This window comes from Salvia splendens, unplaced genomic scaffold (assembly GCF_004379255.2).
Source record: "Salvia splendens isolate huo1 unplaced genomic scaffold, SspV2 ctg356, whole genome shotgun sequence".
Lineage (NCBI taxonomy): Eukaryota > Viridiplantae > Streptophyta > Magnoliopsida > Lamiales > Lamiaceae > Salvia > Salvia splendens.
The window spans coordinates 1-13,248 of NW_024599000.1; the positions used below are offsets into that span (position 1 = coordinate 1).

A 13,248-nucleotide genomic window follows, 5' to 3' on the forward strand; every position below is an offset into this window, starting at 1 on the left:
TTATAATTAAGCTTTCGTAACAATAACGCTTTAGACAATTTTCAAACTCACAAAAAGCTACGATGCATTGATGATGAAATAAAATACGAGAATTTATGCTAATGAACTAAACATAAGCAGAGCTATTTTGTGACCAAATTTACAATGCTTAATATATATATATATACGGCCACAAAACATCTAATAGAAGAAGCAATTTTAATCAACAATGTCTCTCAATCTTTAACTGCTGATGGCTGAACGCAAGCACAGAAATTCCCTTTCTTACGCCTCTGGCTCCCTCTTCCCCCTCCGTACAGATAATCCTTCAACAATATTCTCCGTCTCGTTTCAGACATCTTCGACATCCCGTCCTTCTCGTCGTCTAGTTTCAGCAGCACGAACTGCAGCTTCTGTACTTCCAACTGTATCCTCCCAATTTTCTCAGACATTCTACGTGCTTGCTCGGACACTCTCCCTCCGGGCACCTTCCTCGCCTTCAAAGTCGAACGAGGACTTTGAGTCCGAGAACGACTTGTCATTGATGCTCTTCATCAGCCTGCCGTTCAGATCAAACAGCTTCATCACGGACATGTCAGCTTCATCGAGCTGTCTCTTCAACGACTCACATTCGATCACAGCTTTGCCCCGCTTGCCCTTCTCAGTGACCTCGAGTTTCCTCTTCAAGTCCTGGACCGTGATCTGGAGATTTGCCTTTCTGAACGTCGGAGTCGAGCCTCTCCAAGACCTTCCTCTTGTTCCCTTCTTGTATGGAATCAGTAGATCTTTTTGAGATCTCTAACTTGTCCACACTCAAGTCCACATCGAGTGCATCAGACGAGGCCCCAAAACCTCCTTTCTGTCCCCTCGTTGATTTAGAACGACGAAAATCAGAGGTCGCGTGGTGGAAGGAGGAATGGTTTTGTTTGACTTGCCAATGGCGAGACCCACGGTGCCATCTGGTTCTGCAGTTTCCCATAACTCGACGATTTGATCGTCCACATCAGCGGCTTCATTCTTGCTGTATCGGTATGAACCATCGGACCTGATCAAGAACGATATCTTTTGTCAAAAGTGCACTATCTTCCATAGTGATTTCGGATGTAGGTCTCTTGTTTCTTTGATGCTTCCCGCTTTCAGATTGCAGTAGCTCGATTTGCCTCGATGATTGTTCAAGCTTGGCGTGCAGATCAGTGTTCTCGTGAACCATTAGCTCCTTCATCTCGACTGCTGCCTTCACAACCGCTTGAAGCCTAACCCGTAGATCATGCAAGTCAGAAACTGGCGCCAACACTTTCTTGTCTCATTATGAATGCTTTTGGGTGAAATGTCAGTACTGTGAGCACCCTGAAAAGATCATATAGCAGAACAGAGAATTAGCTAAAAATGTTTAAAATAGAATAAAAGATACAAAGCGGTATACTACTCTATGGACCTCCAGAGACAATCACCATTATCACAATCAAACTTTCTTCAGAAATTATAGCAAAAGTTAACAATCAAGAAGTCTTATCATTTATGATTCTCAGTCACACAAGCAAATCTTAGATTGCATAATTCTGAGACTTGATATGCCATGACTAGTTATAGTACTCAATTCTAGGAGGGCCACCGTATTATCATTCCAGTCAGCCTATATCTATCTGGCAGAAGCAAGCAATAATATGGGTAGAACCGTAGAAGTATACCTGAAGGCCTCTACTAGCAAGTAAAAAAACCTTCTCAGGGAAAAAAAAGCAGAAAACAAATTATAAACCAGCCTATTTAGCACAAGAAATCTATGCAAAACGGAAAATTAAAAGTTACAAAAATCCAAAGTGAGGCCACACCGACATTTCAAAATGTTGTCTAACTGAACAGAAAGGTAGCATTATCAGATTAGAGTAGTTGCTGAAAATCAGAACAGGCAGTTGCAAAATATTTCTAGTGTTAAAACTGACCTGATAATCCTCATTTTCAGGAATTTGAAACTTGATGTGTATAACAGTTTGGTCCTCCAGGGATGAAATGCAGTCCTTCAATGATATAATCTCTCGGTCGAAATGCATCCAGTTGATTTTTGAGGCCTTCATTTTGATCGATATAGCCAAGGCATGTGTCATGGAGCTCATAAAACTTCTGCTCATAGAGAACCTGACAGATCATGGTGTGTTGCAATTGACCAAAAAGTGAAGCAGCTTGAGCCTCCAAGTCATTGATGTCGTTGATTTTGCTGTCCAGCTCCAAATGCAATTTCTCTTCTCGGAGTTTACTCTTGTTATTATTATCTTGCAATACCTGCAGATCAGATTCCAGTTTCTGAGTTGCTTCAAGCAAGAAAACATTCTCCTTGCTCAAATTGTCACTATCTGTGGACAGTTTGAAAATCTGATTCTCTTGGTCATCTCGAGCCATTTTGACCTCATTGTATTCCTTTCTGAGATCTTCAACACTATTACTTAACTCTGATTTCTTTTTCTCAGCTAGACTTATCTTCTCTCCTGCTTCCTGAAGTTCTTGTGCCATCTGATTCAAAACTTCCTTTCCATTTTCAATCTCAATAATCAACTGATCTTTGACTGTTGCTATAGCCTTGAGCTCATCATCTGTCTTCTGCAGCCTCTCCTTGAGATGAAGATTCTCGAGTTCTGATTCTTCAAGCCTCCCCTCAGCCACGCTCAACTTTCCAATAAGAGCATTATTCATCACATTAAGCTTATTGCGATCATCACCAAGATCTCTTAGCACCCTAAGTTTCTCATCAGCAAAGCTTTGGAAAATCAAGTATAAGTTCTCAAGAGCTAATACTTTATCACATAAGACATAATTTTCCTCTTCCAGGACATTACGCTTTCCTCTGAGTGCACGATTCTATCCGTTAAGGATATTTTCTCCTCAGAACACTGTAGTTTCTCTCTTTGTAAGACCTGGCAAGAATCTTGCATGTCTTTAAGCGCTGAGTCCAAACTCTCAATCTGGATCATCAGAGCTTTCCTATTGTGGTCTTCTTCTCTCAATTTTGACTTTAGTTGTTCATTCATCTCTAGAAGTGTAAGGGAGTCGCTCTGTAACTGTAACACCTGCTCGGCCTTCAGCTTGAACTCATGCTCTAGTTTGTCCTTTTCCACCTCGGCATTCTTTGAATGTAATCCCAGTTGCTCAATCCATGTGCTAAGGACTGAGAATGCAACACACCACTCCAGATTATCTTCATCAGCGCGACACATTGATTTCTTTAAATTTTGGAGTGTACTTGATAGCTGGTTGATGTAAATCTGGTCTAGTTCCACATTATCCGTAGACACACAATCCTCAGCAATGCTGAGAACCTTCAACAACTGGCGGGTCCCTGACCTCAGAGTACTAACATGATCTGCCAATGATCTGATTTCAGACTGCTTTCTGAGTTTGTCATGCTCTAGCCGTGAGACCTCCTTTTCTGATAAACTAGACTGCTCAAAGAGTTTCTGATTCTTTGAAAGCAAGGAGCAATTGGTTTCTTTCATCACCTGAGCAGTCGTGCGCAATACAAATATCTCAATTTCACTAGCTATGGCACTATCAAGCACATGATCGAGTTCTGTCTTTTGCCGTTTGTGTTCTTCTTGCAGAACACGCATCTCAGATTGAATCTCATTGAGTCGAGCTTTGTCAATCTGAATACTGTTTGAATGTTCTTGCTTCTCTACATCCAATGACACTTGCAGCTCTTCAACTTTTTGAAGAGTTGATTTTTTCTCGTTTTCTAGATGCTCACATCTTCCTTCAAGTTCTCCATGAAGTTTCTCAAGATCTACCAGTCTTCTCTGAGTCTGTTCCAGCTGAGCAGTCAAACCGTCATTTTCACTTATCAAATCAGCCTTCTCATTAACAAGCAACTGACATGAATCTTCCAAGATTTTCGATTTAGCCTTTAAAGCTTCAAGCTGATGATGTGCATCAGACAGGGAGATTTCTAGAACTGTGTTGTTTTGTGAGAGTTTTTCCAGATTCTTGTTTGTTTCCTGCAACTGTGTGGTGAGAGTCTCCTTCTCATAGAGGAGAGTAGCTTTCTCTTGGATTAGAGATTGGCAAGATTGTTCTAGTTCTTCTATCTTTCCTCTAACAGCATCTAGTTCAGCATTCAAATCAGAAAGGGAGGTCTCCAAGAGCGAGTTTTTTTCGAGAAGCTGTTCCAGGATTTCCAATTTCAGTAGGAGAGCTGCTTTATCAGTACTTTCCCTGTGGCAAGTTTCTTTCAGATTGGAATTCTCATCCTGCAATTCCTTCACTGACAAGCCCAAGGATTCTGGATTTAAGCCTACTTCATGCACCTGGTCCAAAACTGAAAGGTGCTTCTTGTTCAGTGCATTTAGTTCCTCTTTAAGGCAATAAATCTCTTGCTGCAGTGCGTTTCTCTGGTCAAGCCTTAGCTCAACTTCCTCCTCCAGTTTTACTGTTGATTCCGTTAAGCTAGAAATCTCACTCTGCATATCTTGTATTGATAATGCAGAAGATGAGTTCAGCTCATCAAGATGCTTGTTCTCCTGCTTAACCTTTAGAACCTCATCTTGCAAACTCTGATTTTGGGTCTCAGAAACCTTCAAAAGTTGAACCCTATTCTGCATCTCAGAAGCCATAGATCGGAGCTCCTCCTGAGTGTGCGCATGCAAATGCTGTAAAGTCTGAAAAGCAGTTTCAGCATCCACAAAGCGCAATCGCTCTTCTTGTACGGCTGCCCAAAGTCTTCCCAGTTCCTTCTGCTTCTCAGTAAGCTCTTGAGATTGAGTTCCCATCTTTAACATCAAAGATTCCAACTCCGAGTGAAGAGACTGGTTTGACCTTTCCAACATCAGACATTGCTCCTCGGCACCTTTTAGCTTGGACACTCCATTTTCTATCTCCACATTGAGGTGCTTAGCCTCCTCGTCGGCCAATGTGAGTTTCTGCTCCAGACTACATATTGTCACCAAGCATTGCTGGTGCTGCAGAGCTGCACTTTCCTTTTCCTCGGTCAATTTGGAGATTGCTTGTCTTAGACTTTCCACTTCACTTTCTGCTTTTTCAGCTTGCTCCTTAAACCCTGAAGAATTTTCTTCAGCAAGACGTAACTTATTCTCCATGTTTGATATGATCTCCAGTGATTCTAGATACTGATTGAGAGCAGCATCCTTCTCGACAGCTAATACATCCAGTTCACTTCTCAACGATTGTGCTTCAACTTCAGCACTATTAGCTCTTTCACTAAGTTTCTGAGCATCATCCTGAGTAGTAGATACAGTAATCTGCAGGTCAGATATTTTGTCCAAGCATTTTTGGTAGTCTTGAAGCTTAGATTCCTTTTCAGCTTCTAATGTCACCAGAGCTTCGCTTAATGCAGCAACTTCAGTATCAGCTTTATTTGCATGATCTTTTAGCATACTGAACTCCTCTCTGGTTCTGGAGATTTCAGTCTCAAGCTGTGACAATTTATCCAAAGTTTGTTGATACTGAATAAAGCCAGCTTCTTTTTCGGCTTCCAGTTTGGCAATGGCTTCCTTCAATGCTATTATCTCCTTAGAATCACTTTGTCGGTCGTATTTTAATGAACTTTTATCATCAACATGGTTGTTTTCATTGCTAAACACATCATCCGCCTCATCAAAATTCAGACCTCTCCTCACCCGCTCAACTTGCCCAAATGAACTAGGGAACGGCTTTGAAGTCCTTTTTCTAGTCCCATTATCAGAATCATGAGTGAACTCTCCAATCTGTTAGACAAAACGAGAATCAGACAAAACAGAATCGTAGTGATACAGTAGCAGCTAAACAATTCGCATAATAACTTACCAGGTCAGGTGTTCTAGAATCAACTCCAGAAACAGAACTAGCAGGTGAATCATCAGCAAACACCATAGAAACTTGAGCTTCTGTCATAGTTCGATGAGCATGCCGAATCACACCAGTGGCGTGATCATATCTTTCGGCCAACGCACGATATGCTCTATAGAACTCCTCAACCATTTTCATAAGCTCTGGTCTTTTCTTGTAGTACATCTCTGCCCTTCGCGCAAAGGAATCCTCATCCACTTCAAGGAGCTTTATCATTGATTTAACTTTAACATCCATATCTACAAAAGCACACAAGGGTTTTTCAGTAGATGCACATGCATTGCATCCTTCCACTGTGATGCTTTAGTGACAGCCAAAAGGGACCAACTTCACAGCTATATGATCTCAAAATTATATGCTTAAGAGGATTTCAATTTTGTTGGGCATCAAAAGAGATCAGATTAAAGCATCATTAGTTCATCAAAAATAAAATTTAGAGGTATCTTTCAAATGACCTTAACTTAGCACACACAACTCGTCAAACTCGAACAATCTGACCAGAAAAACTAACGCTTTCAATTGATTCTCTGATAATCCACTAGAAAGAGTGATATGGGAAACATATGACAGCACAGAAGGTCTGACGAATGACTAAAGAAGAAAGACAAAAGTCGAGATGTTAACAGAACAAACTGATATTGAAAGGCAAAGGTTTTCTTCAGCCATAAAAATGGCAATTGTTGGAAAAAGGGACGTCATTAATATGCCGCCCAACATTCATTGTGGGTGGTGAGTCCCTAAGTCTTGTAGAGTACCAAGTGAAGTATAGTCCCTAAGTTGTGTAGAGTTCCAATTATTGATGTACTAGATCCTTCTAATTCACCCTATAAATACTAGGGTGAATGAACTTTTGATAGTATAAGAAAAACATACAAGAAATATTCTCTATCTACTTCCTATTCTCTATATGCCTTACCAACTTATCTATACCACTCTCGATAACCATCTTTAAGATGGTATCAGAGCAGGAAATCAACAAAAAGCCTCAAATGGAGGTCAACCAAATACATACTCTCGAGCTATTGATCGAGACAATCTCAAATCTAATTGATTTGTACAAAACCAACCCAAATAAAAACCAAAAATGCTACCGAACGAAGAACCTCGGTGTGAAATCCAATCCTACTGCAGCATCAGCCACAAGCCCTTGCCTTCCTCAGAAACCCCAAATCCCAATCAAGTCCAGCGAGTCTGCGAAACTGCTGCTCCGAGGAAGACCAGCGGCGTCTGCGAATCTGCAGCATCGGCGAATCTGCTGCTCCGAAGAAGACCAGCGAGTCTGCGAAACTGCTGCTCCGAGCCAACGCACCGACGGACAGCGCCTTGGTATCCTTCTGCTCCGACGGACATCGCGACGGACATCGGCGAATCTGCTGCTCCGAAGAAGACCAGCGAGTCTGCGAAACTGCTGCTCCGAGGCCAACGCACCGACGGACAGCGCCTATCCACCTTCGTCGATGGAACCGTCGGACTCCCGCTGGCTCTTCTGCCGGTCAGCAAGTCCGGCACCGTCCTCAGCCTCGGAAGCATGTCGTCCTCAGCGTCCCTACCGTGAAATGACGACGCCTTCTCCGACAAGCGCCTATCCATCGAAGAGCATCGACGGCGGCGGCGGCTTTGCGATGAGAAACGGGAAGAAGCGAAAGAAATTGAAGGGGAGGCGGAAATCAGAAAGGGGGCGTCTATGGCTGAATGGAGGAGAGGATGTGTTAATCAATCCCTCAATTTGCAAAAAGGCCCCCCAGCTTGTTAGTATCCCAAAAAACACCCATCCAAAAAATACCTCCAACAATTCCCCCAGTCAAAGCCTTTATTTCAAACTAAGCCCCATTTGACCAAGAAATTCCAAAACCCACCCCAATCTGTCCCAAGTTCCAGAAAGACACCCCAAATTTTTGAAAAATCCAGAAATACCCACCTCAATTTCGAATTTCAGCCTTCTATCTCTTGTTCAAACTCATACCAAGCTCTAGCGTACTCATCATCCGCAAACTTAGGACCCAAAGACTGCCACTGGATTTTTGATTGTGGGGCAACCGATACAATGTCTTTTGATGCATCAGACTTCCTCAATATTTCTCAATCCACAAAAAGTTTTGTCCAAACAGCTAGTGGGGAGTTAGCACAAGTAGAGGGGGCGGGAACTGTCACTATCTCACCAACTCTTCGCCTCTCGAACTGTCTTTATGTTCCTTCATTGTCCCACAAACTTTTGTCTGTTAGCCATGTAACAAGAGATCTCAACTGCAAATTGCTAATGCAACCTCATTTTTGTATGTTACAGGATATCAAGACGGGGACGATAGTTGAGCGTGGCACTGAGCGACATGGATTGTACTACGTGGATGAGATAGCCCAACAGAGTACTGCGATGCTAACTCACGGACTAACCGACAGACAGATTTGGCTCTTGCATCGCCGGTTAGGACACCCATCCATAAGTTATCTTCGTTTGATCTTTCCTGAGTTAGTTTCTTCTACGCATGTTTTGAATTGTGAAACTTGTGTTTTAGCAAAAAGTCACAGACATTCTTTCAAATTAAACAACACTAGAGAAAAATCACCTTTTGCTTTGGTTCACTCTGATGTGTGGGGCCCTGCTCCGGTTACTGGAGGACAAGGTTTTCGATATTTTTTGTTGTTTATTGATGATTTTTCGCGTATGACTTGGATTTATTTTTGAAAACAAAATCAGAAGTTTTCGAAAAATTTACTGAGTTCTATCGTCTTGTCCAAACCCAATATAACTCTAGAATTCAATCCTTAGATCGGATAATGGGAGGGAATATGTGAACTCTAGAATGAAAACCTTCTTCACCGAAAAAGGCCTTGTCCACCAAACATCGTGTGCGTATACACCAGAACAGAATGGGGTAGCCGAACGAAAAAACCGATACATTCTGGAGATCACCCGTGCACTCCTAATCGAATCCCACATCCCTAAATCCTTTTGGCCAGAAGCTATTGCAACAGCTGTTTACCTCCTCAATCGTCTTCCAACAGGAATCCTAAACTTCAAAACCCCCTAGAGGTCTTCTCTTCCCAACACTCGACACCTTCATCTCTCAACCTCGAACCCAAAATTTTCGGTTGTTCCGTATTTGTTCACATACCCAAACATGATCGTGACAAATTCTCACCATGTGCAGTAAAATGTGTCTTCTTGGGTTATGGAAAAATCAGAAAGGGTATAGGTGTTATGACCCGTCAACAGATCGCATGTACGTAACTATGAACTGCGACTTTGTTGAGAGTGAGTACTTCTATAGCCAATCTAGTGGTCAGGGGAGAGTGAGAATCCAAGCAGTGACGCACTAAATTGGCTACCTCTGTGGGGAGAAACTATTCAGGGGGAGGATACTCAGGGGAAAACAACCAAACTACCTACCAAACCAAAATCCTGTTGTTGACAATGGTCCAACAGAGGAAGTTAGCAGTACCACTGGGCAGTCAAATCCACAGGAACATAACATGCCGCTTCAGGACACTGCCAAGCTATCTGACCAGTCCTTGAATCCTGAGGTAAATGCTTCTGATCCCAATATCGGTACCCTACTTGAAACCACTGACAGTGACAGGGAAAACAGAAGTGGTACAAATGAGCCACCAACGGAACAAGAGAGAGAGCACGGCAGATTGCCCCAAAGAAGTACAAGGGGCATTCCTCCTCGAAGATATTCGCCAGACTGGAAAGGGCGGAAATCTAGATACAGTATTGCCAATCTCACCCAGGGACACCTTACCGAAATGGCTAGGGCGTTCGAAGCTGCACTTTATGAAGAAGAAGAGATTCCGCAGTCCTTCGAAGAGGCAATGAAACACAAGCACTGGAGGGAAGCCATGAAGAAGGAGATTGATGCCTTGATAAAAAATGAAACGTGGGAAAAGTGTACTCTACCTCCGGGAAAGAAACCAGTAGGATGTCGGTGGATCTTCACCATAAAGAGGCATGCAGATGGTTCAATCGAGAGATACAAGGCAAGATTGGTTGCTAAGGGATATACTCAGGTGTATGGAGTAGACTACGAAGAAACTTTCTCCCCTGTCGCCAAACTAAATACAGTAAGAGCACTTCTATCGGTAGCTGCATGTAAGGAATGGCCATTATACCAATTTGATGTTACAAATGCCTTCCTCCATGGAGAACTTGAGAAAGACAAAGAAGTCTACATGGAGGTCCCCCCAGGTTTTTGTGAAGAATTTGGAAAAGGACAGATGTGCAGACTGAGGAAGACTCTCTATGGGTTAAAGCAATCCCCCAGAGTGTGGTTTGGAAGATTTTGCCAGGCAATGTTCAAACATGGCTTCAAACAGAGCCATTCAGATCACACGCTATTCCTAAAGAAGAGGAACGATAAAATGACATGTCTAATAATCTATGTTGACGACATGATCATAACAGGAGATGATGCCGAGGAGATCCAAAATCTAAAGGAGAATCTTTTCAAGGAGTTTGAAATGAAGGACTTGGGAGCTTTAAAGTACTTCCTAGGAATTGAAGTATTGAGATCCAAGCACGGAATATTCCTAAGGCAGAAGAAATATGTTCTTGACATGTTAGCAGAAACGGGCCTACTGGACTGCAAACCTGCTGAAACGCCAATGGTACCCAACCATGGATTGAAGATTGTGGATGGAGCTAAGCCTACAGACCGTGAAAGATATCAACGGTTAGTAGGAAAACTTATCTATCTCTCTCATACTAGACCCGACATCACATATGCAGTTGGAGTGGTCAGTCAATTCATGCATCAGCCTCAGGAAGACCACATGGATGCTGTCATGAGAATCGTGAGATATTTAAAGGGAACAGTCGGTTATGGGGTATTCTTAGAAAAAAAGAAAGACTTGGAAATTGATGGATACACCGATGCAGATTGGGCAAGCAATCCAGTCGATAGAAAATCCACTGGATGATATTTTACCTTTGTAGGAGGAAACCTAGTCACTTGGAGAAGCAAGAAGCAAAAGGTTGTAGCATTATCAAGCGCAGAAGCAGAATTTCGAGGGATCAGAAGTGGCCTGATGGAGATACTTTGGCTTAGGAGGTTGTTAACAGAAATTGGCTTCCACCAACACGAAAAAGTCAGCTTTTCTGTGACAATAAAGCTGCAATTAGCATTTCAGAAAATCCCGTGCAGCATGACAGGACTAAACATGTTGAGGTCGATCGTCACTTTATCAAAGAGAAACTTGAAAGTGGGATTATCGAGTTCCCATTTGTCCGATCCGAGGAACAACTGGCAGACATTCTCACCAAGGCGCTGAGTCCTACAAAATTCAAAGAATTCATTGGCAAGTTAAGTATCGGGGATACCGTTACTCAACTTGAGGGGGAGTGTTGGAAAAAGGGACGTCATTAATATGCCGTCCAACATTCATTGTGGGTGGTGAGTCCCTAAGTCTTGTAGAGTACCAAGTGAAGTATAGTCCCTAAGTTGTGTAGAGTTCCAATTATTGATGTACTAGATCCTTCTAATTCACCCTATAAATACTAGGGTGAATGAACTTTTGATAGTATAAGAAAAACATACAAGAAATATTCTCTATCTACTTCCTATTCTCTATATGCCTTACCAACTTATCTATACCACTCTCGATAACCATCTTTAAGAGCAATTAATGCATGCAATAAAAGTAATCTAATATCAAGTCATTGTAATATGCTTTAAAAAATTGACATAATTCTGAAGTATTGACTAATCATACAAGCAAAAAATTTACATATTTATACAATGAAGAGCTGCATACTATCAGCACATTTACCACCATACAATAATATCAAATCTATACCTGTGAGATTTTCCTGGAGCCATTTCGAATTTTTGGGGCTAATATGACTATCCCACCACCAGGAATACATTCGTCTCGAATCCGAATGCGACAATTTGGCCATCCTTCAATGTCTAGTCGCAGATTTATCACCAAATAGGCAATATATTGGGCAAATTAAACACAAAGCTCGGATAAACTAAATTCGTTGTGGAAAACACTCTACAAAAATTCTGTGATCACTCAATTCAAGAGTAAATAGTCAGAATTGAGTGTAGCTTCTCTTGAAACACTGCAACTACGCAAAGACAAAGGATTCAAAGTATGAGATGAAGTGGTTAACCACTAAAAAGGAGAACAAATTTGGGGAGAAAAAGTAACTTACAGAAATTTAAGTCTTTAATAATTCGAATAAATCAGTGGCCTCCTTCAACAGAGAAGTTCATCAAAAAGCATCTTCACAAATTTCACAACATGAATTAGACAAAAAACAACAAAATCAGTGAGAATAGTAACTATACCAGAAACATTTCAAACAATAACTATTTTGTTAAATTCAACAGAATAAACACAAACAGTGAGGTTCCAACACAGAGTTAAAAAAAAAATCAAAATCCGCCAAAAACAGGATCTGATTTTGATCAAGGAAAATTGTCGAAACAAAATCGAGATCATAGAAGCGTGATCACAAAATAAAATTCGACAAAACAGCAGTGAAAAATGAAAAATGATGAAACTAAGTCAACCAAAAAACTTACTGCGCAAGGGAAAGGGAAAAAAATGGAAGAAGAAATGAGTAGGTGGGTGTGATAAAGAGAAACAGTGGAGCTGCTTTTCAGTTTCTGTCCTTTGTTGATAGGTATATATGTATATGTTGCGTTGTGAATTGCTGATCATATTGTAACGGGACGAAATTAAAGCGACTTTACTTATAATAATTCTCTCCCGCTCCTAAATTAAATTAAATTAAATAAAATCGATAATCAAGTGGGTTTAGATTAGTTTTGGTTTGAAATGACGATGGTGGCCTTGGGATCATCGACTACTGTTTGCGGATTTCTATGATTCTGTACGATTTACACACTGACACCACACCACACGAGTGTTGACCAAATACAATATTCTTTATTATGCACGACTCGCAATTTACCATTTTAATCAATACCTTAAACCTACTACCCGCTCACGTATACTCTCGTTAGTCATGACAATATCCGATATTATTAGTATCAGCTATATGGAGTACAAACTTTTAATCTTTATAGAATATTTTAATACTTTATAGAATTTAAGTGTTATAAGAGATATTTTGAAACATTTTTATATTTCAACAAATATTCAGTTGAAAACTCATCGGAACTAGCTATAGATTTTCCCTCACTTTTATTCCTAATCTATTTAAAGTTTATCATCAAAATTAATACAGTAAATTAATTACGAAACATTGTTGTCTGCTTCAAATTTTCTATTTTAATTAATTAGTAACAAATATTTTATGTCTCATAAATTTATTCTCTTATAAATTTAATTTCTAGTCGGGTGCCGGTACCCGCAATGTCGGATACGGGATACCCGACACCGGTATTGGGTAATCCCGATATATTGCGGGGTGGGTATTGGGACAACAAATTTGGCTAAAAGTGAGTACGGGTACACGACTTATCGGGT

The 13,248-nt window shown here is 41.1% G+C and overlaps 1 pseudogene; it reads right to left on the bottom strand.

The window, feature by feature from the left end:
* Positions 1–61: 61 nt before the first annotated feature.
* On the bottom strand, positions 62–12,307 carry LOC121789844 (annotated as a pseudogene).
* Between the last annotated feature and the right edge of the window lie 941 nt (positions 12,308–13,248).